This window comes from Molothrus ater, chromosome 1 (genome assembly GCF_012460135.2).
Source record: "Molothrus ater isolate BHLD 08-10-18 breed brown headed cowbird chromosome 1, BPBGC_Mater_1.1, whole genome shotgun sequence".
Lineage (NCBI taxonomy): Eukaryota > Metazoa > Chordata > Aves > Passeriformes > Icteridae > Molothrus > Molothrus ater.
Window position 1 is genome coordinate 39,216,532 of NC_050478.2, and position 25,949 is coordinate 39,242,480.

The 25,949-nt window shown below is 38.1% G+C and overlaps 1 protein-coding gene across 6 annotated transcripts in view; it reads left to right on the forward strand.

Moving 5' to 3' along the window:
• The first annotated feature begins 247 nt into the window (after window positions 1-247).
• Window positions 248-25,949, forward strand: part of RARB (retinoic acid receptor beta) — a 311,733-nt gene continuing 286,031 nt past the window's right edge. For 5 of the 6 annotated variants that reach the window (XM_036379258.2, XM_054518507.1, XM_036379266.2 and 2 more), the window contains exon 1: window positions 248-332. The gene's annotated coding sequence lies outside the window, so the exon portion shown is untranslated. The remainder of the gene's footprint in view (window positions 333-25,949) is intronic. The other variant, XM_036379262.2, reaches the window with a different exon arrangement.

A 25,949-nucleotide genomic window follows, 5' to 3' on the forward strand; every position in this document is an offset into this window, starting at 1 on the left:
GTTGCAATTGACATGGGTGGGAAAAGGAAGAAAGGAAGCATGAAACATACCTGAAACACCACATTTGGAGACTTTAGTGAAGCAACGTTCTGATTTTGATTTCTCATTTGTGGATATTGGAGATACTTTTAAGATCTTTGATTTTGCTCTGAGTATCATGGTTCTGGTGGTGGCTATGTTTGCCTCATTCCTTCAGAACTTCATTTGGTAATGGTTCTTTCCCTATATTCTTCCAGGATATCAAAGTGGCTTAGGTCCATGAAGACTGTGCTGGTGTCAAGCTCCTTCTGATTTGCCTCCAGGTCTCAGGAGGAAAGGTACAGTTATCAGGGGTAAGTTAAAATCCACTCACAGAACCCCCTGAAGGAAATGAAGACTTTAATTAGTGCCTGCTCCTTTGCATGGCAGTCTGGTACATTTCTTCCTTGTGAGTTGCTTGGTCGGTGACAGCAGGATATCAGTGACAGAGAAAGGGAAATCCAAAAAGTGGAGTCACTTTGAAACTCTAGAGCAAAGTTAAATGAATAGAGCACTTACAGGGCAAATACTGATGCAGGCTCTGTGTGTCAGAAAAGCGCTTTGAAAGTGAAAAGTGCCCCCCCCCCCTTCCCCGTTGGTTTGTTCTCCTTTTAACTGATCTCTTTGAAAATCTACTTGGAACCACAGTTGAACTACCATGATAAAATATGGTTTTGGTAGATAAAGTTGAAATAATATACGCATCTAGCAATTGCTAGTGTTGCTGGAAATAGTAAGTGCATATTGTAACAAACACAGATTCCCATTTCTTGTTCCATCCTAAGGGCAAAGTACCCTTGGTGCAAAGCCCAGGGGACCTATATAGTCATTAACAGATGGAGGGGGACATTAATCTTCTACCCACAAATCTGCCCCAGCACATAAAGCAGGGAGCGTCTGTTGTGAGGAGTGCTAGAGGTTGTATTAAACATGATAGTGCAGTTTATAATCACAGTGCCAGCCACTCTTTCTATACATTGCTATGTTTTCTTGGTACTCTGTGTCTCTGGATTTCACTTTTTCTATCTATGTACAATGGAGCGTGGCAGTGTTTCTGCTTTTTGAGACTCTGGCAGAATTTTCTTCCAACACTCTTAAAATCTTTCTTCTGCTGTAAGCACTTGAGTATGTTAGGATATACTTTAAGTGCTTTTTTGTGCATAGGGAGAAATGTATCCTTTTTGTTTGTCATTCAGTCTCTCTCATTTGGCAGTCGGCTAAGAGAGAGGCATGGTTAATGAGGTATCTCAGCATCATGCTTTTATGGGAGCATAGTTAAGGTTAGGAGAATGTCCAGTCTCCAAACTGCCTAGTGAGCATTCTGTATTTGGAAACAAATGCCAGCTGGCAGTGGTTAAGGAGTGCATGCTTATTCTGCTCATGGATAGCCAAAACATGCTCCCTGCTGTGTGCTTTTGGCAGCTTTGCACTGGCAATATGTCTCAAATGCCAGTTGTATGTCCTCTTTTCCTCCTCCTAAGTGTATCCCATAAGGCATGATTTAGCCTAAATAAAAATGTGCCTCTGTTAGACTTGGTAATGTATGGAAAGAAACGGACCACTTATTTTTGAAAATCAAAGTCTTTCTGAAACACCTGTAGTACATTTCTACAGTGGAAATAAAAAGATGATTAATGTGTTTTCCTTGGTGGCAAATTTGCCTTAAATTTCTGAAGGTCTGATGATTTTTGTGACATCAATTCTTAGGCACACTACACTGAAAATTTTGTGTAATTTATTCTCAATGAGACCACTGGTTGGAATTCCAGACCTCAAGTTTAGTTCATATTCTATTTAGTTTTTACTTACATATAAAGCATATTAAGTTTATTTGGAGTTCTAACTGTACTTATCTGGTCATTGTATTAATTATATTGGTGGTCATATTAACTGCATTAATTTCTGGTCTGAACATAAGTATCACCTCTTACCTTTCTTTTTATTTGTTGAATAGTTTTAAGTCAATGGACATCTAAAGTGGTATATTTTATTGGAAAGATACCTTACATGTAGGCAGACTGACTTGTACAATCTAGCGTTGCAAATCATAGGGTAGTTTGGGTTGGAGGGGACCTTTAAAGGTGTTTTAGTTGTGCTTAGTTGAATTATGTGAAGCAGTTCATGAATTGTGGTGCATTGGATACAAATGCTTAAGAATCTGAAGGTAAATAAATTCAGTCTACATTTCTTTATAATTTTTTTTCGGTAACAGTATAGCAAAATGTAAAAAAAAGCGTAGTTTGAGAAAAAGGCAAAACACCGAAGAAGTTCAGTGCAATACTCACACAGCTGTATTTAGAGTTAAGTCAACTGTATTTAGGGTAGAGTGAGTAAGCTGTGCTTAGAACTTGGCTTTAGAAATATCTATATGTTTAAGCTTTGTATTGGTTTTTCTTCAAGAGAATTGAAGCAGCCTGATACCACTGTCATGTAACTTTCTCCCTCTCTCTGGCAAGAAGAACTCAATTCAGTTTTTCTCAACAGTTAATCCAAAATAGTCCAGGTTTCCTTGTAAGTACTTTGTCCTGTCCATTAACCAGCTATATCCTGAATATCCAAGGGGCTTGGGCGTCTTTGTCTAGGTACTTGAATGGTTTCATTGTTGTCTGTGCTATAGTGGAGTTGGGAGTCAAATCTTGCTGTGATCTGTGTAGATGAAACACCACTGCCCATTGGTTAACTGTATTCATGCTCTAAAAAAATCCTTGGGTATGACGTGCAAAAAAGGTATTTTAGAAAGTAGGTTGCAAAATCAAACCCTCAGAAGTTGTGAAATGTCAGATTTATGTTATTTTCTTCTGTGCCTGTAATTGATGCAGGAATATAGATCTTGCAGCTTTAATTTCACCACATCCTAATTGGATAACTCTTAGGTTAAAAAAATGTGTGGCATGGTTGTGGTACTTTGTAAATAGCACAGTACCATTTATGTAGGAGGGAAAAGAGTATTCACAGAAGAATGATTATAGAATTTGGTGCTAAGTTATTATGTACGTGTAAAAGATAAACAGAATTGGCTCAAAAGAATTTAAATTCCATGTCAGCTAAATATATTTGCATTATATAAACTTAATGTGTAACATAACTGTTTTCACTGAAGTTTCTCCATTTATGCTGGTGTTGAATTCTGCCTCTAGTCAAAAAGAACTTTTAGAAAAGTTCTGCCAACACAGTTTTTTGTCTTGGAACAGATTTGAGGCTTGCCAGCAGTGTTATTTCTTCTGAGTTGCAGGAGCAGCTCTAGTTACATGCCAAAATATGGTGTTATTTTTAAACTGAAAAATAAATGAAACCTATGTAGAAATGGAAACTTTGTTGAATGCCAAATTCTGGACACGTCACTCCCATTGGAACCACTAGGACCAATTTTTGCAGTCTGCACTGTCTTTATAGCATTAAGAGTTATTTCACAATGTGGGAAGTACTGGAAGAAATGAGTGTAAGAAAAGCAGGAAATCTGCCAAGGTCCGTGTCTTTTTTAAAAAAAGACAACCTACTTGCTGAGATATGTTTTATGCAGATATCAAATTTAAGCAGGTTTCACTTATGGCCAGCCACCCTCCATTTCAAAAGTGTTATTCTGTAGAGAAGAGGCAGATTAAAATTTTTCAATACCTAAATATTTAAAAAATAATAATAATTTATGATTTTGGCCTGTTTTCCTAATATAGGAAATGATCTCCTATGATCTTGGAGACTCTGTCAAGCTTCTTTCCTTCCCATTTTTCTTAATTTTTAAAGTGTTTGTCTGATGTCCGAAGCAGAATTTTAAGGTTAGTTTCAGTAAGATAGGGGTTAAAACAGGGGTTGGGAGGGAAATACAGTATTCAAAAACTGATTGGTTTGCTCCAAGACTATCTTCCTCACATAGTAACCCTGGTAAAAAAGGCCCAGGTGTTTTGCCTCTAGCAGTGTGAAAGCACTCAAATCCGTTGAGAGGTTTGAGAAGAGGCTCTAGTGATTTTGGACAGTTGTTGACTTTCAGCTTGTGTGAAAAGGATAAGCAGGTCTGTTATCTCACCATTCTGTGGAATAAAAAGGAAGCAAAAAATTGTGTTATTAATCCAGAAGGCTTCCTGGATGCGTTGCATCTGGAGTCTGAATTTGGTCTTGTGCTGAAGTCTTCAGAGCAGTTGCAGAGGTAAGTATAATCAAGCTGACCTCTGCAAGTGTGATGAATGCTAAAGGGGAAAGCAGTTGCCATACTAGCATTTTGATGGCATATTCAGCCAGGTAGTACAGATTAGCCAGAAGTCTACCAAGGCCTGAAATGTTCACTAGTTTTGACAGCTGAGCTGTTGTTCTGGCTGTGTCACCAGGCAGCTGTGGTTCTACTGTCAGTGGCTGAAGGATATCATATTGCCTAGCCAGATCTGTGCTCTTGACACTAATGTGTTTGTAGGTCAGTGCAGCTGGGCGGTGTCCTGGCACTCAGGGTTTTTATTGCCACTTCTCAAGGATGACTTGTGAAGAGCATTATTAGCGGTGTAGCTGCTTGGGAATTGCATAGGATTACATATTCATGCGTAGGATCACAACAGACGCTGGTGTGATCATCTGCCCTTCCAAACCTTCCAGCTCTTTTTTTGGTATTGAACTTCTCATTCAGCAGAGCCAAAGCTCTTATTTGAGGAATTGAATTCACCTTGGGTGGTGCATAGTCCTTCTTAGACTGGAAAATGGGCGTGATGAATTTATGTTCTGAGCAGAGATAGCCCCATGGCTGAGATGGCAGGTTTTAAACTCTTGCTTTGTACATTACCACTGCTTTTGCCATGGACTCGTAGTACTGCTTCTACTTGCCGTAGCCTAATATTTGTTACTTTTATCTCAATTCATAAGGTGGTTCTTCATTTTGTACCTAAAGGGAATTAATAATAGTCTTCATGTAGGCTTTCTGGCAGGGCATGAGCAGCCCTAGGGAGCTTTGACTCTAGTAATCTCATTGACAGAAGATGTAACTTGCCATAAATTGGATTTCTTCTTTCTGAACCTTGAAATGACCTATGAGTTTTAGAAATAAATGAAGATTCAGGGTGTCGAAAGGCAGTTAGAGACTAAGCTCCAACTGACTGAATTTGGTGCAAAACTCATATTTTTATCTTTACAAAGCCTAATTTTTACTTAGTATGTATGGTGTTGGAGGAGGCAGCAAAGGAGTTACTTTCTACCACTTGGTTCTGTAATTATAAATACACTGACTTTGGTATGAGAAACATCAGACAATAAGTCTTGGTGATGGTTAAGTTAATTCACTCTTAGAAGTTCAATAATTCATCTAAGAAGTGTCAGCAGCTGGGTCTTGTTAATGGTAAGCCTTTCATTTCTGTTAAATCAATTGTGAATAATAGGATCCTTCAGAGAAAAATGATGAAGTAAGCATTGATTTCCAAATTGGGTGTCTGATATTGAAGCATTAATAAAATCTAGAGCAAGCAGGCAACTAGGACCTCATACACTCTGATCACCTAAGTAGTAATCAGAGAAAATCAATATTTTTTTTGTATGGTGCTAGATCTGTTAACATTTTGTTTGTCGTCATTCATCATTGTGTCTATAATTTCATTTTTATAATTGCTTGAATTTTGGGGGGCTTAATAGTATGCTTTGAATCAAGCATTTACTGTCAGGCTTTTGTGAAACAGATGTGGCATTGCCATATTGTCTATTCTTTGCTAGCTGTCTTACTATTTTTGGACTTTTAATAGCAGTGGGCAAAGTAAACTCTTAAGTCATTTCAAATGTGGTTAAATTTTCTTAGAGGAGTTCCATGTGGATTTCCTTGAGTCCTCTGTTATTATTTTTCTCTAAGCTATGAGGAGCTGTGTTGCTTCTCTATAGTCACGTTCAGTCTCAGAGAGGTGTTAGGAACATCTCCAGTAAGATGGTAAAGAAGAAGATCAGTTGTTGAGAACATCTTTGGAACAGCCAGACTTCTGGCATCTTCCTTGGGCTCTTGTTCATCAGCTGCAACTTCTGGCTCTGCATGGTTTGTTCCAGCTGATCTGGTGTTGTTGAAGAGGGCTCTGACTGTCTGGATGTGTCAGAGGAGGTGACCAACATGACATGGCTGCATTCTGACCTTTGATGGATTTCATACAGGCAAACAAATTTTGGTGGCAGGAGCATCAGTGAGTGATCTGAGAGGGAGTAGTTGCTGGTAGTACATCCCACCAAGCCATTTGTGGATGGGATACCTGCATACCTTGTACTTCTAGCCTCACAGTAGGTTGGATTTTGTAATGCAGCGTGGAGATTACAGACTTGGGAATGTGGGGTTTATTTGTTTATTTAATTGCATTTGAAGGCTGTGTTCAGTGGATATTTAGAGCTGCTAAGTGCTGGCTTTTTCTGTCCAGTATTGTGCTTACCAGTGATCCCATTTTCTTTAAAGCTGTATTGAATTGGTATGGAAACCCACATACAATCACATCTCCTTGCTGTTGGAGTCAGTGGGAGTTGAGGCTAGGACTGGACCAGGATTTGGCCCATAAAGCATAGCAAGAAAATTTAACAGTTATAATAAAACTCTTAAGGCAAATAAAATGTTCTAGCAGGTGTTCATAAATGTGCTTTATGCTCATAGACTCTGTTAAATGTTAATACTAAGGTCCTGCAGAAGCTGCACATAAGGACTGAGCGAAGGAAGCAAATGTCTGTTAAATGTGCTATGCAATATTGTAGCAAAGGTGGGTGGCAGTGCAATGCCATGCTACCTATTAGACTGAAATATGAAAGCTATTAGAGTTTCTGCTGAATTTTCATTTTGTGAGGGAGTAGTTTTCAAGAGAGAACATACCGTATAAAAAAAGCCATGTGTTGTGCAAAACTAGAAGCATCTTTGTCAGTGTGTGCACTTTTCTTGGATGTATGCAGAGCTTATTAAGGACAACTGCTAACGTACTGTATTAGCAGTAAATTTAAAGTAAGACAAAACTTGTGAGGAAAATAATGGCTGAGAAGCAGTTTTATTTTTTTGAATATTTCATTTTCATTGAATTGTTTTGGGGTTCTTTAGATGAACCCACAGGCAGAAGTCCTAACATGACTTAAAATACATTTTGAGAATAATGGGTCTTGGCAGAATTTTATATTTAGATCTCTGTTGTAAGTTAACTCTTAATATTTTTTATTTATTTATTCTGTCACTTCACCATCAAAGTGCAATGAGATCCATTTTAGATTTCCAGGAGCTTTCTGGCCTTCCTCCTTTTTGGCTTCTAGTAGAAGCATCTGTTGACTTTTTCAGCAGGTTTTGCGTCATGCCTTGAAATCTGGTAGCTTGTACTGGCTTGGTTTCTTCTAGCAGTTAATTTCATTAGGATTCAGGTCAAACCCACAGGAAACAAACAAAAAAAATCTGAATGTACTGGAGTCAGTTCCTAAAATGACACCATGAATGTGGCAGTCATTGTTAGAATGTGTTTTGTTGGTGTTCGAGTCATTGACTTGGTTTTCTTCTCATCAAGGCTCAGTCATTGTGTTGCAGGATAAAAGCAACCACATATTACAAAGATACTCTCTTTCACCATTAGCAGCAAGATGGCTGAGTGAAGGGAGGTCTTTCACATTTAGATATACCTAGTAGCAAGTATCCAGGCATCTCAGCAGTTCTTGTAGTGATTGTCGCTGTCGCAGTGCTCACATAATTGAGGCTCTTCCATTGTTGCCTTGGTCTTGTAATGATTGTTCCTGGTGGTGGCAGTGCTAACTTTTTGTTTTGTGAGCTAATGTGTACCAGGTTATTTTGACCTGATCTCTTCTCTGCGGTGACCAGGCCTGTGGGAATGTCCTAAAGTTGTATCAGGGGAGGTTAAGGTTGGATATTAGAAAAAGGTTTTTCACCAAATGGGTAGTTGGGCACTGGAACAGGCTCCCCAGGTCGCAGCACCAGCCTGACAGAGTTCCAGAAGTGTTTGCGCAATGCTCTCAGGCCCAGGGTGTGACACTTGGGGACACTTGTGTGTCCTGTGCAGAGTCAGGAGTTGGACTTGATGATCCTTGTGAGTTCCTTCCAACTGAGAACATTCTGTGAAAAACTCACTTTGTTCCACCTTGTTGTAAAAAGGATTCAAGCATGCACTTACATGAGGGAATTCTCATCACTTGCTTTCTTAACAAAATCATGGGGACTGCTTCGTTTTCTCCTCTCTAGTAATGCTGCACTAGTGTGCTTATGGATTTTAAAAGCAAGGCTGATGGTCCTCATCAGGACTGGGAGCTCCTATGTAGAGAATATATTTTCTTTTGGTCCTTCTAGGACAAGGAGGTCTAGTAGAGAAGCAGGGTGAGGAAAGACTAGAAACTGGTTTTAATCAAGTGGGAAATATGTCAGTACTTCTCTTGTGAGTAGTGGCACTTCCAGGATAGTGATATTCATGCAGAACTTTTAATCCCTGCAGTACATTACAAATGCATTGTCTGAGAATTAAATGTTCATTGAGGCCATTATTTGATGAGCGGACTATTTATATAGTAAAGTTATTTGAAGTAATGGGCCATGAATGCATTTTGTTTATTAACTTTCCCTGTGCTCATTCTTCAATATCTTTTCTTAACACAGAGCAGGCATTTTAAAATGGAAGACTCTCCAGTGACAAAGATCTGCAACGTACAAAGTGTTTTACTTATAAATAGTGTGTTTTATTGATTTTGAGAACAAAACAGCAAACAGTTGGAGCCTTTGAAAGATTCAGCTTTCAGGTACATTTCTAACCATGGAAAAAATAAAAATGGAGAAGAAAAGGATATTTTTTTGTCTTTCAAAACTTGCATGATTCAAGTACTTTAATGGTCTTCTCCATTTTGAAGATGAGAAACTAGGGAAAGGAAAATGATTTACTTTGTCTGGGATTATGAAGGAAGTCTGGCAGACAAGGAAATTAAATTGAGATCCCCTAAATGTCAGGCCAGCTCCATAAATGCTAAAATATCCTTCCTTTCTTGTCTAAAATGTCTGTCAGAAATGTATAGTAAAGTTTAGATTTTGTAGGATTTCCATAGGACAACTGCTTTGTGGCCTCTAGGGTGTGAATACATACAAAAAAAGTCACTCTTTAAAGTTGAGAGTATTTTATCTCTTATTAAATCTGAAAAAAGATAGCACAAAGCCAACATACTTTTAATAATATTTTGTATTTCCTTCTGTAATTGTTTAATGGAGTTAATATGAATACTTTAGCTATAAAGTTGGACAGCTGCAGCAGGATGTGATTTAACCAGGATACTGACTCTTCTTTCAATACACTCTGGCAAACTTTACAATATGGAATGTTATGAAAGTCCAGTCATCTGTCATGTAGCTCTCTCATACACTTCCTTCATTTACAGTTATTTATCCCTTTTTGTTTTTCTTCTTTAAAGGCCAAGTTGAAATTGCTCCTCAGTTCTTGGCTATGATAAAATTCTGTGCAAGGCAAAAACCTTCAAGAAGTTTTCCTCTTGTGAAAGATGCTAGGAGTTGTGGATGACAAAGGGCAGCAGTGTGTAGCTGTACTATATTTGCTCACCACATCTTCAATACTGCTAAACCACTGCTTTTTTGCAGTTCAGTCTTTTACTTGTTGGATCCAATATCTGGTTTAGATAGTTTTTGTCCCAGTAAGGAAAACATGGAATCACAGAATGGTTTGGATTAGAAGGGACCTGGAAGATTATTTTGTCCCACCTCCCTTGTCATGGGCAGAGATGCCTTCCACTAGATCACACTGCTCAAAGCCCTGTCCAACCTGGCCTTGAACACTGCCAAGGATGTGGCATCCACAGCCTCTCTGGGCAGCCTGTTCCAGTGCCTCACCACCCTCACAGTTCAAAGTCATCACCCTTTGTCCTGTCACCACATGCCCCTGTAAAAAGTTCCTCTCCATCCATCTTGTAGGCCACCTTTATGTACTGGAAGGTGCTCTAAGATCTCTGTGGAGCCTCATCACCTCAGCTGTCTAAGCCTATCATTTCAGGAGAGGTGCTTCAGCCCTCTTATCCTCCTCCTTTTACTGGGGGCCCTGGAGCTGCCCACAGTACTCCAGGTGGGCTGAGAGTGGAAGGGGAGAATCAGTTGCCTGCTAGTCTGCTAACTCTCATTTTCTGGTAGAAACTGTTTGGATTTACTTTCTGGTCTTCAATGTGCTTGTGAACTTCTGTAACAGTTTATCATTCTTTGATGCATTGCATTTAGGCTCTGGGCTTAAGAGTATTGTCAAATAAACACAGCAGAAGGAGCTGGCTGTTCATGAATGGTAGAGTACTGTATTTATATAATAACTGTATGCTGATGATACAGAGAGAATATGAGAGTTTAATGCATTTTCACTGCCATTGGGTTGACCTGATGATCTGCAGTGCTCTCTGCAGCAGGGACATGATGTTGGGTGTGTTGCTTTGTGCCATGCTGGAGGCACCAGCTGGGAGAGCCAGCGTTCCAGCCAGCTCCTGGGGATGTCCCATGTGGTGTGTGCCAGTAGGACTCTGCCAAGCCTTAAATTCTGTCTCAGCAGCTGGGACAGGTTTGTGAATTCCAGTCAATTACAGAATTGAGTACTGTCTCTCTTCTTATAAGGTGCTGTATTCTGCCCCTTGGTAATTGTGTGGTGCCCAGAGCTGTGTATCTGGGAAGGCTTGCAGGGCTTTTGCAGGCCACCAGGTTCAGTCTGGAGACAGCTGGCTATAGCAAGCAAACTGTGATAAATGATAACTTGAAAAAAACACACATGTGAGGTCTTGAATGAAGTCAAGATTGAAGTAATTTATTCTCAATGATTTGAAGAAAAAGGCAGCTCTGACCATTTTAAAAGAATACCTTATAAACTCATCTTCTAAAGATAAAAGCTATCAAGCATAAAACCATGATGTTACACCAGATACCAATTACTGTGGTTTCTTAATGCGCTTGTGTTTTTTTTGTTCCACATTTATTAAATATTTAGATGTTCAACTGTAGATATTTTTAATCAAAATCAGAATTTTCTCAGAAAATGGGTGATTACATCATTTGCACATTTATATTGTAAGACATTTTAACGATATAAGCATTTTTTCATTTAGACAGCAACCATAATAAATTGAAATAAAATTCAACCTTGATTGATGTTCTATGTGTCATGTACAGGGCAAGTCCCATCTATAAAATGTGGTTTGCCAAGGCAGCAATATTAGTAGCATTTGAATGTTTTTCTTATTAAGGAGAAAAATGGTCAGCAACATCAATACCGTCTGCTCCAAAGACCATGGTAAATGGAAACTGCCTGCAGCACATTTGAATTCCTCACTGTATTTGGGATGAAGGTATGATGCAGGCAGTGAGAATTTTTTTTTTTTCCTTGAAAATTAGGATAGACTATTACAGTTCTTAGGATGAAAGAGAGAGGCTGATTACAACATAATGGAGTGTACCATATTCATCTCTTTGAAATATGCCCTCACTCGGCCTTTTCCATTTTACAATCGATTCTCTCATTCCCTTAATGAACCTGTGCGTTCATGAGTCTTCCTTGGAAGTATGCACATGAAGTATTACAGTAGCAGAGAATAATTGTCTGACAAGCAACTGCAAGTAAAGTGTCTCTCTTGTAGTCTTGTTCAATAGCATTATGGACCATTAATGCATTGGATCAGGTTCCATATTGTTTTGTTAAAAATTATGCAGCCATCTTTTTCTTAGCTGTTTGTAGTGTTTCTGGAATGGTAGCTTCAGAAAACTAGTTCAGCATCCTCTGGCTCTAATTCTTTGCAGAGCAGTACATATGTGTAAGAGATGAGCTATCAGTAAGGTACTCCTGCGAAGTCAGCTCATTAGTACCAGGTACCGAAATTGGATTAATTTTAATATTGGGTTAAAGGAGAGAGGAAGGGCTTTTTGAGAAGAACAAAAATGGGTAAAGTTATGTAGAGAATTACTGGAGGTACCATCAAGATGTGGTTTTTAAAAGATCAAATACCCAGTATGTGACTTTTCAATTTTTGGCTTCTTTTGACTATCAATGTGATTACATGTTGTAAGAAAATACTGTGAATTGTATTGTGTGTTTTGTTTGTGTGTCTTCACGTGTATTTTTGGATGTACTTTTAGTATAAACATAGATTGTTTATATAACTAACTTATAACTAATTTGTATTGTTCATAACCGTGACCAACATGGAAATATTTCATAGGTGGTTGAACCATGTATGTGTGTATGTATAGTTTTATTATCAACTTCTAGCTGCTAACTGGCTGCTGACCTTTCCAAGTTGCTACAAAATATGAAGCCACCCAGTGGGTGACACTCAAAACCACCAAATACCCTGGGTAGTACCCAGGATGACATGGTGAGCATAGAGCCTGCTCTGATCACACCGGGAAATCAGGAGAGCAGGGAATGTGGGATGGACTGCTGCATACCCCAGTCTCGCTCTGTGTCCAGAGAAAATTTGTAAACCCCTGAAAGCCTTTGTAATGGCAATTTCATTGAAATTCTAAGCATTTGATGTATTGCCACCAGCACTGATCAGATAAAAGTGACGATGAAATAAAGATTGAGCTCAGAGAGAAGCAACGGTTCTGTCTGTTATGTCAAAAAAGATAATTTGTCATGTTAGGAAGTATCATTTCCTTTTGATTAGACCAAAGCCATTGTCCTAAGGTGTGAAAATGGCCTTGACCAACAGACCTGTTCTGGTTGTGAACTGTTGCTCTGCACCAGAGACAAAACATAAATAAAACAAACCTTAACTTTATAATACATAAAACAGAGGAAACCGTTAAGTTTTGGATCGCACTAGGCCTATTAAAAGCTTGTGTATTACCTATGCAAAAGTGTTTTTCCTTCCAAAGTAACAAAACCTCTCCTTTTCAAATCATCTTTCACTTTTGGTGAAACTGATGTCCCTGAGCAGTATGATCCAAATTTTTCTGCAAACACTTCAGCAGTATGATCCAAATTTTTCTGCAAACACTTCACTTGCCTCTTTTCCTTAAACCTGATTTATAGAACTATGGACCTAGTTAGGTTTTAGGTACTTTGAATTAGTGTAGCTGACTCCCTGCAGATGAAATCAGCTTTTTCTTTTTTTAACGGAAAACTAGGAGCACTATATCCCTTTGTTGTTTGTTTCATTAAAGGATCCTGCAGTTAGGTGTCAGGATGTTTCACTGTGATAGGAATTTCATCTGTAATATTAGGCTTTAGCTGAAAATTGGAGGTGGTGGGAATGTTTTGTGTTTTAAGTGTAAGAAAGAAAACTTATGCTGACAAGTTGCCATTTTTGTTGTCTGAGAAATTGTTGTCTGAATGGTTGAAAATTTCATCAATATGTTTCACCTAGTTTATTGTCAGTTCTTTATTCTATAGTTGATACTGTTTGCACAGGAGTGAGACTTCTACCAAGCCAAGAGCTTGGTCTTACAGTAAGTGGTTTTACCTGGAGGAGTCCCAAGAAGTGCACAGCAGAACCTGTGCTAGGACGTTGGCCATTGCCTGCTTCAGGACAGAAACTCTGCTTGTGGTGTTTTTGTAATGTTTCAGCATCTTCATTATCTCATCATTCACGTAGCAAACATGCCCTTCTGTTTCCAGCATCTTGATGTGTGAATTGACTGAATCCCCATTCAGAAAGCATATGTTCAGTGGGGGAACTTAATGTGTGTCTTTGGTGATGAGATCCAAGCCTTAGCTCGTGTCAGTGGGACTGAATGTGTATTTAGTTGAGTCTATCCATGAGTGGGAATGGGTTCACGCTGAAATGCCTTTGAGTAATGACGAATGAAATGATCTGTTCAATACCATATTGTACACTCTTTAGAGAACTTGGGGATGAGTTTTTAACCTCTGTTACTGCTGAAGGAGAGGGAACTGTTTGCTTGTCTCAATCTGATCAGAACTGTATTACAGTAAGTCCTTAGAAAACAGTCTGTGAAGAATCAGTATCTCTGTCCTGAACAATTTCAAACCTGTGATACAACAGCTTCCTGGGAGGGCAGCTGGAAAACCTGATCCACATCCTTGTGAACAATTTGTATCAAGTGTTATTAAGAAGACTTAGGGAGACTTTTGGTTAAGGTCCATCTTTCAGAAGATTCACATGGGCTTAGATAATTCACATTTTGTATTTAGCAGATAGCAGGAAAAAGGAACCATTATTTTTCTGCATAAATTCCAACAATGATGTTCAAGAATCAGATGCACTATGACTTCCTTATTCTCTCCAGAGAATTAAAAATACAGTTATTTTAGTCTCCAAGTACTTTTAAGTTGAGAATAAGTTAAAAGGCTGTATTTGTTCTGTTATTTGTTTTCTGATTTTTATTAGTTCATAAGGGTCATGCATTTTAAGATTGTTACTTTGCAGTCACAGGGCTGATAAACTTAATATTTAAGGATGTGAATGTTAAGTTGTAGCAGCACAATAAAAACTGTAGACCAAGACTGGCAGAGAGATGGCATTTCACTAGATGAAGTCTGAAAGACCAATCTATGTTTGTAAAGTGACAGTTCAAGGAAGAAAGGAAGCTACATATTTGCAGGCAATGTGACTTTTACATCCAGTTTTTACTATATTGATCCACTCTAGAAATGAAATAATGTACCATTCTTTTTCTAAAATATTCAATTCAGAATTTCTTCCCTTAAGTGTTTTATGATTGCACAGTCTGCATTTTAAGTTACCGGATGGCTTTGCTTCTCAGTTTCAGTAATGTTTGTGGTTTGCTGCCTACACTTGTGATGCTTTAAAGCTCTTGCTGATAATAAGTACTAGAGAGGTGAAATGTATTTCCTCCTAGGATGTATTCAGATGCTGGGCTTATAGCTGTGCTTATAGCTTAAAGCTATTTTAGATTTAGAAGGCTGTAAGATAGAAATGAACTTATGATGCTGTGCTTTTAGAAGAAAAAGATTCCTATAGAAGTATTTCTGAATAATTGATTCTGGTGATTGTAGACGGACACACAGTAGCTAAAATAACCGAGGACAAGCTGTTTGTGAAAACATGGAAGAAATTCCCTCCTCAAAAAGAGACAAAGAAAAGCAGTGAGAATGGAGTGTAAATGTAGCACTTGCTGCTATAAAATTGTGTCTGACCCAATGGAGCAATATGTGACTGTAGGCTGATAACAGCTTAGTGTACCAAAGAACCTGCTGAAATCCTGGGAATGGAAGTGCTTTCTTTACAATCTTAGGTGCCTTTGTGAGCTGACATTTAAATGGATACCTGTTTGTGTGGGATGCATGTGAGCTCTCAGAAGCATTGCTGTTTGCAGGCTTTTGAGGTTAGAAGAATGCCTTTTGGGACAAATGGCTTTTCAACAAAAGGAGTGAACTTCATTTGTATGTAGTATTTTAAGCTGTCTTGTTGCCCCACTTTTGGTTTGCCCAACTAAGGACTGAGAAGAAAGAAAATGTATCGGTGGTGGAAGCAGCATCCAGACAGGCTTAGTGAAATATTGTAAGAATTTGATGTTTCATATCAAAGCATAACCTCTACTTTCCTTGGTTGTATTGCTGCCTATTGAAAGGGTGTGCTGGATCACAGGATGTCTGTGGCCCTTTTCTCAGTTCAGAGTAGGATTCTCCTGGGAAGAATGGCAAAGAAAGGCGCATAACATGATAGAATATAATAGATTGTTATGTCTTTCTACAACTAGGCCTAATGAAGTAGGTACAGGTACAGCTAAAACTAATCCAGACTACTGTTTTGTGTCAGGAGACATTAAAGGGTAATTTTTTTTCCTCTAGACTTTGAAAAAGTTTTTACCCAAAACTGCTCTCCTGTAAGAAACATTTCAGAATATGGAATGGAGGAGCATGAGGCAGACTTAGTGGAACTCCTCCTTCTGCAGGAGTTGTGGTACAGTGCAATTCAAAAGTTTTGCTGTCTTCTAGGGTGTGTGCCATGCTCAGAGCCACATGGACACTTGGAACTTGGACATCATTAATGGGAAGATGTAGAAATACGAGTAGCAGGGTGAATGTTACTAATACTGCTTTTATTTAGCAATTCAAAAGATGAATAAAGGGAAGGTATAATTTGTGGATGATAGAAAATGAGTTGGAGGAAGGGTGAGGAACACTAGGGCAATATCTAGCAAATCATAGGGAGCAGGCACTGTGGTGGCCAATGAAATTTTGCAGCTAACAAATCCAAGTAAAAACTTCTGAATACATAATTTGACCTAATTGCATGTTGCTGAATATTAAATTGACTACATTTGCTGCAATTAAAAAGCTGGCAAGTTAGGCTGTTGTCTGTCTCTCTAGGAAAAAACCCAAATAAAAAGAAGGTGAAATTAACAAAAAAATTTATAAAACAATGACAGTATTTTCTAGTTAGTAGTTATTGCTTTTTTTATAACAATGTTGCTTTATAACAGAGATTATTTGTTTTGTTGTGAATCACTTTTAAGAAAATAGAATGAAAATAGAGAAGAACTGCAGGATGGGCAGAAGTGCTTTGTGACATTAGAAGGAATTTCTTGTGTCAAGGTACTGAAAGAAATAAAAGCAACATAGTTAAGTTAGAGGATGAGCAGTCAGTGGGGGGGTGTGTATAAATAAATCATGCACTTTAACTTACAGCAAGAACAAAGAACTACACTGAAAGGCAGTAAATGGAGATAACTGATTTAAACAGGGTGGGCGTTTTTTATACAATGCATAATTAACTTTGGGAGTTGTGACAAACTAGATATGTTGGTCTGAATGCATAAATTCAAAAAGGAAAACTGACATTTACATGGCTAATAAGAATAGATACAGTAACAGAAGTTAGGGTGAGTATCCCACCACAGTGATTTAAAGCATAGTTACATGGAAAAAATTCTCAAGTGTACTATGGGCAAGTTATTCTGTACTTGTGCCTTATAGAATGCCCTCCTTTTCTGTGGTACTGTAGGCACTGTTAGGACCAAAGGTTACATTGATAGACCACAGCTCTCCTGTGTCTGACTTTCTATTTTGACTGTTTTCAGTTGTTTTTTTCCTTTCTATCTTTTTTGGAATTCTTATTTTTTATGCAACTGCAGGGCAGAGAAAGTATGTAACTCTTCTGTGAATACCTAAGTCTCAAGCTTCTAGTAATTCAAAAGGGGAGAAATGGCAAAAGAAAAAAAGATTATGTTTTTGAAGTGCTTATTCACAGAAGAAGACTTATTTCTGAATAATGAAAGCCTCTCAAATATCTAGTGATACATTATTTATGTAATTGAGAGTGTATTCATGGAAGTGCCCTCCAGAAAAACAGATTTTGAGTATACCAAATAGTATGTTCCATGAAGGATTCACTACACAGTTGTCAAAAGTGTGTTCCAGGATGGAGTGAGTACTTTTATGTATTAACTGACTATGGATTATTTTTTCCCTTCACAGGAAAACTGACAGTGGTTTGGATGAGTCTTAAATCCTGGACTGTCGTGTAGCTTCTGTATTCTTCTGAAACAAAATAAATACATGGAACTTATTCAAGTCCACTAGCTGTTATGAATATATATGCTTCTCCCAGGACAATGAGCACAAGCAGCTACTGCCCATTCATAAATATCTTATTCTTCCTATATGTAATGGGACTCCAAAGACATTCCTGTTCTCGTGGCCAGAGAAAGTGCATATATTGTGTAGTGTATAGTTATAGTTTATGACATTTGCTTTTGTTAGGATTTCTTCTGGGTAATCAGCATTTCAGCCACAACTCGCTTTATTTGGAAAATGCAATCCTAGTACAGAAGCATGTGATTTTTTCTTTTTTCTTTTTTTTTTTTTTTTGTGAGGGAAAAGCAGTGGAGTCACAAGCACCTGATTATACTAAAAAACTGGTTTGGAAATTTGTGCAGTATGGAAGTGGAGGTGTGTGACCTCCCTGAGCATAATGCTGCCCATAATTGCTTTGTAGAATTTTATCACTGTAGCAAGGTTGTAGCTTTTTTAGTGTTGGAACATCTCACATTTATACAAGGTGAAACTATTGCTGCACAGCCAGCCCTACTTAAACACATGTACTGTTTTCTTCTTCAATATTAGTAGAAATTAGCTGATACTGAATTCCTCTGCTTATTCAGTGCAAGGACTGGGTTTTCAGCTCATGTATGAAGTCAAAGTCTGACTCCATTTACGTGCCTCTTTTTCCTTTGCATGTGCTTATGAATAAATAGAAAATATACCTTACTGCACAGAAGGTTGCCTGCACTGAGACCCTGGGGCTGATCAGCTTTAGCAGCTTCATGATTTTCCATCCTTCAAATACAGTGCCTGCCTTTAGCTTCAAAATGCCAGGTGTTTTTCCCTTCAGGAGGTGACCATAGGTGGAGTCCTGTGAAAACTGAAGGATGCTATTGCAAGAGTTGATGCTGTAAATTCTCCTGTGTGCATGTGCAACTTCTTTTAGCTTAATGGGAAGCTATGTGCTCACACTGACGATGAAATAGAGTCCTTTGTTAATATCAAAGAGCCAATCAAGAAAGATTTTTTTTTATACAGAAAGCCTCCTGCTGCTTCCCGAAAATCTTCCTTTTGTAAAGCACAATGATAAATAATCTTACTTCTTGGATCATTGTATTTCCAAGGGATACTGTTTTGTACTGCTGCATTCAGTGAGACTTCTGAAATTCAGCTGTGTTTGATCAGATGGGCCAGAAACTCTGGGAAAGATGATGTGCTGGGCTGCTTCTTTACAGGCTCAAGCACTGGATGTTTTAGCTGGCTAGTTCTCCAGCATTTGTTACTTTGACCTGCCCTTCCAGCTGCCAGACTGGAAGAATAGCAAGGGTTGGGCTTCAGAGGTATTGCAAATACAGCAGGGCATGAAGAGGTACTTGACACGTGTTCCTGATGAGTGCTGTGAGATGATCTTCAGATCATCTTTTTCTCATCAGACAGAAATTAATTTTAAATAATTTTTATTGGCATGTAAATTTTTTAAAGAAAGGCAAATTGCTGAGAGCTTCCCCTTCAAGAGTTTAAATTTTTCTCAAAGATAAAATTACTGAAGATATGGGGGAGAGCACTTTTCCCCCCTTTTTTGAGGAAGTTTTAGTGAAAGACATTACTACTTAGACTGTTTGGTGCAGGTATCGGGTATGTTATGCCAGAAGCAGGTATTGCCTGATAAACTGGAAAGAGATGAAATTGCAGCCCTGTTCTGGAGCATTTACACAAGAAACTAATTTTAAGCTCACTCATTCCTCATTGGTTTTAACAGAACTTATCAAGGACTTAGCCATGACTGTTTAGGTGCTTTACTGGTTCTGGCCACGTTAAAGTGATTTTTTGTGACAGAGTGCTCCAAGACTAGAAAGCCTCCTTAATACAACTTCTCTGAAAAGAGCACAATGGAAGCATGAAAAAGGGAGGAAAGTGCCCAAGTGAAGACAAAGGGATAGTTATGGGAGCTTTTGTTTTGTTTTGTTTTTTTTTTTGTTTTTTTTTTTTTTTTTGTTTGTTTGTTTTGTTTTGTTTTGTTTGCTTTTGGGAGCCCATGAATATTTTTGTTGCATATTATTTTACTGACATTACATTTGACTATGTGCTTCCACCCACTGGAAACTCTGTGTTGCATAAAATGTACATAGAATTTACTTGCTTTCTTGTTATTAATAACTCACCTTACTAAAAATGGAAGGCCTTACAAAAATTAATTTGATTTTGGCCACTTGGTTATTTTCAGGCACATTTTCAGTTGGCTTTGGTTTCTTGTCTAGAAGTCATCAATGTAAAATGAAGTTTTATAGGCCTTTGGAATGCTATGGGAGTAAAGTACACTTCTGGAAATGAGGGTCCAAAATTGTTTTCAGTTACAAAGAATACCCTCCAAGTTTCCTGAGAATGTCAACATTAACATTTGTCATTGAAAAATGCTTGTTTTTTCTTTTGTTGCTGTTGCTGATGTTAAAACCAAGCTTCTATTTACACTGACTGGTATCTTTGAATTACCATAATCTCACTACAGTTATCTGTAATAGTCCTTTGTAACTATTAGTGGAAACATATTTTTTGTGATATCTAGTAGGGTGTTTAAAGTTAAATTTTAACCTCTTTTGGAGAATGCTTTGTGCTTCTCTAAATGGGAAGAATTTATGTAATGATTTATGTGATTGGGGGAGTTACCTTGTACATTTTTTAAATAAGCAGTAACACAACTGATTAAATATTGGTTGTGTTGGCTGGGCCATGCCGAAATGACTTGAAGCTTCCATGTCAAATATGTGAACAGTCTTTAGGTGTAAAATAATGATCAATACAAGGAATTGAAAGGCTGCTAAGATCAGAAGGAGCAAGCTAACTCAACTGAACAAGCTCTTTTAGCTTTTAGTGCTATATTTGAAAGCACAGAAACTTAATTTTATGTGTTTCTCTTAAGTAGCTTAAGGCATCAGAATCCATGGCTACTGATAGTTCTGGCCTTCAGGTTTTAAGACAAATCTGAAAAAAATTGTTTCCTCTTCATGCGTTAAGGGAGGAACAAAGAGAGTAATTACCTGCATGCCCTACTTCTAAATAATATATCTAGAACATGTTATATAATATAATATGTAATATAGTATTATTATGCATATTGTTATTGTGTAAACAATGTATGTTATTTTCCCTAGATTTGAATCTGGCTAGGTCTGATTATTTCATTTATGTTAAAGGTGTTTTTTTCTAGTCTTGGTGCCTTGACAGTGTAAAGGTCTTAAGGATCCCTTTCTTCTACTGCAGTGATGTAAAGCAGCCTTATTAATACAAGTAAAGATTTGGCTTAAGGTCTTAGGTTGTAATCTCCTTTGTGTTTAAAAGTATTTGCATCCTTTTTCATGCTTTGTCTCTATTAAAGAACAGTTTAACAGTGGGAAGGAGGCACATCATTCATTTGCTCTGAGGCTAATATTGCTGTTTCCCTGCAAAAATGTAATTTGTGTCACTGCATATTGTGCTCTTAAATAATATTTAATTCTGTGACCTTGGTTCACCATGCCTTCCTGATTGTCCATTAACTCTCCTCTTCTAGCAGAGGCAATCTGTGCTGCACGAATACAGGGAAAAAAATGCCTGAAAGAACTGAAATAAGTATCAAAAATATGATACATTGGATGTTTGGCTCCTTATGTACTCTTCCTTTTACTAATGGTAATTAATGCCAAGCAACCTAAGACACAAAAGTCAAGAACTGAAACTGGGGGAGGGAAAGGACTGGGAAGGAAAGGAAAAGGATCCTTTTTGACAGGCACACACCAGGAAAATGCAAGGTTGAAAGTACTGTGTCAGGTTGCATCACCTTACCATGCACTTGCTCGCATTCAGCAATTGAGTTCAAATATGAACACTTTGGGTCTGTTTCATTTCCTGTCACAGCAAACCAGCTTCCATCTTTGGTTGTAGTATAACACTTAGAGAACCAGAAGTGGTAGTAATTTTAGAAAAATTGAGTTATCTGAACAAGACATCAACTTAGTACTGATTTCTCCTTCTACCTGTGAAAATTGGGAGAGATGGTTCAGACAGCATTTTCAATGAGCTGCAAGAAAAATGTAAATTAAATTGTAACTTGAATATAGTTAAAATAATGAGGAAGGCCCCATATGCTTTCTTGCAGAGGATAACTCTTTGCATTGCATGGGTCTTCTTATTCTCATCTCTAGATGGCTTTTTTCTGTTTGTTTGGGTTGTTTTTTTTTTTTTTTTTCCTGGCAGTGGAAATGCCTGCACTCACTAATGAAAGTCACTAATGATGGCTTTACAAACTTGTCTCTAGTCCAAATGGTTCCTCCCTTGGTGATCTCCTTTCTCATGGGCTTTTTTTTTTGGCATTACATGGAGTGCAATGGTTATGTTTTTTTCTGTACCTGTTAACACTTCTAATTCCTTTTCACAACTGCCAGTTTTCCAGCTTTGTGAAGCTCTTACTGTAGGCAAATGTGGCACGTTTGGGGCTCACTCTAAGATTTAAAACAAATTTTATGTCAACATACTGCTGTTCACACATATAGAGCACTATTTTAGGCCTAGAGTGTTGTTAGGGATGAATCCACCTAACAACAAAAAGGTGCAGAACGTTTGGAGGGACAGGCTTAGAGCTGAACTGAGCAGTGTCATTCACTGAAAATAGTTTTAGCTGTTTATCTCAAGTCAGCATTTGGTCCTTATTACTAGGTTTCTGCATGCTTTATACCTTTTACAGCACACTATTAGTTGCTTTCTAAGTGAGATCATTAGTAACTTGTCACAGCTCACTCTTAAGAGACATGTCAAATGCCAGCTCTGCTTGTTTAGTGTATTTGGCTTGCTTGGCAGGTTCTTAACCACAGGGTGCAGGATTTTATTCAGACAAATTACTGAGCTTTTACATTGCTCAAGTTGCCTTTAGGAAAGGGTTTTACTGAAGAGATTTGACTTTCCTACCAACTGTTTGACAAATGTATAGCTGGTTCGGTATTTCAGTGCTTATTCTGAAGTGAATGATTACTATTTTGGAGCATGTTATTTCCTTACAGTGGGATCATTGATGATTTTGGATTTTTCTTTTTCCATGCTAAATAATGCTGTACTGAAGAGCAAAATTATTAGATGCATATATAGACTGTCTATTTTTGCTGCAGTTTATTCCCTTTCCTTTGATGTGTGGGAAAGCCAGTTGAACTTCCAAGGGAAGTTGGATGCTGTGGGAACCCTCCTGGTGCTCTGTTATTGACCCTGGGTCCTCTTCTGTGCATTTCCAGGAGTTTCTCACCTGAATCTGTCCAACTGATTAATTAACAATTCATTGATAAGTAGCAGGTGCAACTGTTGATCCTGAAGGGGCCTCAGGGAAGTGAGATAATCTATTGTCAGGACGTGGATGCTGGCTATGGTTCTCTCCAAGCTGGACAATCCCACTGGTGGGAGGGGGATGCCTACTGCCACTGCTCACAGTGGTGCCACAATTGAAACACATCCAGCTTTCCTGGTCAGAAACAAGTGAAGGAGAATTAAATTTTAGTCCAGAGGTTTTTAGAGTTGTTGGGCTTTTGTGTCTGAAGGGGGAATTGGAGTGAGCCTGCAGGAAAGTGGTGCCTGCTAGCACATGGTGTGTTACTTGCTGCAGATGTTACAGAGGTGTCCCAGTCCAGGGGACAGCTGTAGCTCTGAAAAGGATGTGGATTCACACAATCTGCCTTGAATCCATATTCAGCCCAGTGTGTTAATTATAGCTGGCATTTTCACAGTGGGGTTTGGTTTTATCTACTGTATGGTTTTCCACAGCGCTGCTAAAATCCTGGTGGCTTCAGAGCTTCTCTGCATGTCACTGTATATTCTGATTTGAGCTGCCTCTGACAGGTACAGAGTATAATAACCCATGTTTGATGCAACGAGCAGGCATGCCTTTTGGGCTAGATTTCTATTTCCTCCCTATCCCTATTGTAAGCAGAATTTGCATATTTAATTCTTTTCACTTAGTGAAAAATATATCCCTTCAGGTTTGACAGCTTCCCAAAGAATATTTTAGATTTCCCACTCTGATTGTGGGCCATATGTTAGAACTAATTATATAAATGAGACATCATAGAATTGTGACATGCTTAAATGTTCAGTGCTTTAAAGACTTATGCAAGTGCATGCTAGCTTGGGTAAGTGCTGGAAGAAGAAAAGAGAAGCTGCAGGTTTTGAACAGATGTTAGCAGCTTGGTAGGGCTATCCATTGTCTTTATCTCTCTATAAGAGGTTGCTGACACTTTGAAGGGTATGGCAAACTACTCTGAGCTACCATAGTGCAGGAAAGAAAGAATTTCCTTTTTGTACCTATGGATGTGCCAGAGATTCATTATATATTAAGTCATATGAAATGTGGGATGCAGATAGCCTCGTTTTGCTGTTGGAAGTAAGCACTAAATGTGTGGCTGTAGCTGAATGTTTCTGCCCTTTTTTTTTTTTTTTTTTGTGTGTGCTGTGGATGTTGCTCTGAGGCAGAATGGCTCACAGGCCTGCCTTTTATTATGAATTCATGTTATTATGGGTTATATTATTGGGAATTAACGGAAAGAAAAAAAGGTAAAGGAATAAAAGAGAGTTGGAAGGTCAGAGCTGTATACTGGAGGCTTAAGCACCAAGGAAGAAATTTTATGAGATACTTGTTATTAATGTTAACTGGACAGGTATTATCTCTAAAGTCAATTATACCTTGAATAAGTTTTCAGTGTAAAAAAAGCTTAGTTTGTACTAACACTGTAATTTTTTTTTTTTGCTCCAAGTCTCAGTGATGCATAGAATAGTAAAGACAGTGTCACAGAAAGTATACTGTACAAAAGTTTTGTCTTCATAGTTAAAAATGAAATATGTATGCAGGTTATGCATGCCGAGCTGGTAAGCCAGAATTATGTCTGTAAGCTATTTCTGTCTATTTAGCTTTAATGCTGATGCATATTTAATTGCTTGGCCTGTTTTCCCCTCAGCAAGATGTGGCTGTCTTGCACTGCAGTCAGTGCCTGCAGTGTGCAGCAGCCCAGTTTGATGTTTGTACTTGTGCCTGTGCAGTGCAGCGTCCGCGTCTGCGAGCGGCAGGAGAAAACCAAAAACTCTGCCCTGCTCTGCTCTTCCAGGGGTGTTTCTGTGGAGGGCTTCCCTGTGGGACTGTAAATGGAGACATTTACAATTTTAATGGCTGTGTCTGTACTTTCTATGCTGGAATCATATACTCTATTTTCCTCTTGTGTGTAGAGATAAACTTCAGCACGATCTAAATTGTTTTATGTTGCTTGTCTGCTTAAGTACAGAAAGGTTTTTCTAATTTAATGTATTAAAAAGTTGGTTTTAAAATTATAATATTACTTTTGACTTTCACTTTTAAGACCTCACCTACACTACTTTCTGTATTTCTTGTCAGAACACGTTTGGAAAATGGAATCACAAGAAGCAATTAGTAATAATTGTGTTGAAAGATTACTCTGCATAGTTAAATCTCAGATGCTTTGTCTATGAAAGATGAGAATCATTTAACTTCATGTGAAAAGGCACCCATGGTTTGTGAGTGAACTTTGAGTAGCTGCTTCATATGAAAGAATTTTTTGGTTTTACAACCAAATTATTAATTCAATGTAACAGCTGAGATGGTTAGTACAAGTAAGACAGGAGGGAGTAATAGGAAAAAAGCTCTGGATTCTTGTATCAGCAGAAAGGTATGCGTGAGCAGGAGAGGAATCTTCACGATACCAGATGTTTATTAGCTTGTATTCTCTAGTCACCTAAAGGAACTTTTTAATGCTGGAGATACTGAGTAACTTTTTAACTTCTTTTTCTGTTGGATGTGTGTCCTATTGTGCTGTTTACTGTAGTTTGTGTAATACTGAAAGTTCTTACTGTTTTATCAAAGGATAGCAGATTGTTTTATTTTAAATGAAGAAATCCCTTCAGATTATACATTTTCTGCTCAGCTGCAGATTAACAGTTTTATCCAGTCACAATTGTGGGATATATTGCCAGTAGATAATTTGTTCCCTCTGTGTCTCAGTCATGCTTATTACCTTCATCTTATTATATAGTTTGAGCCTGTGAAATGATTTCTTAACTGCACTTAAAGATAGTTTGTGTAGACAGGAAAATTACTGCTCCCACCCTCAGGATCAATTTGTAATGTGCTTTTATAGAAATATTATGTGCTACACTTTAATATTGTTCATAGTCCAGAAGATAATTGCCATGATGAATCTTACTTAATCATGGTAAAAGTAGAGTCCATATGGAATTTGAAGGAAAAGGTACTTAATTAGCTGTGCTGTAATACTGCTGTCCTGTCACCAACAGGACTGCTGGTGCCCTCAAAGATGTTTCTTGCATGAAGGAAATATTTGGTTTAGTACAGAAACTTATTGAACATATTCTGGTGGGTTTTTTTGGGGGGGAGTGGAGAGAGCAACCATGAAATGAAGATCTAATTTTTAAAAGAAAAATAAGAAAGGGCCACTGACTTGGAAAAAAATCACAAAGGGAGAGAATAGGAGAGAAACCTAAGTGGAGAAG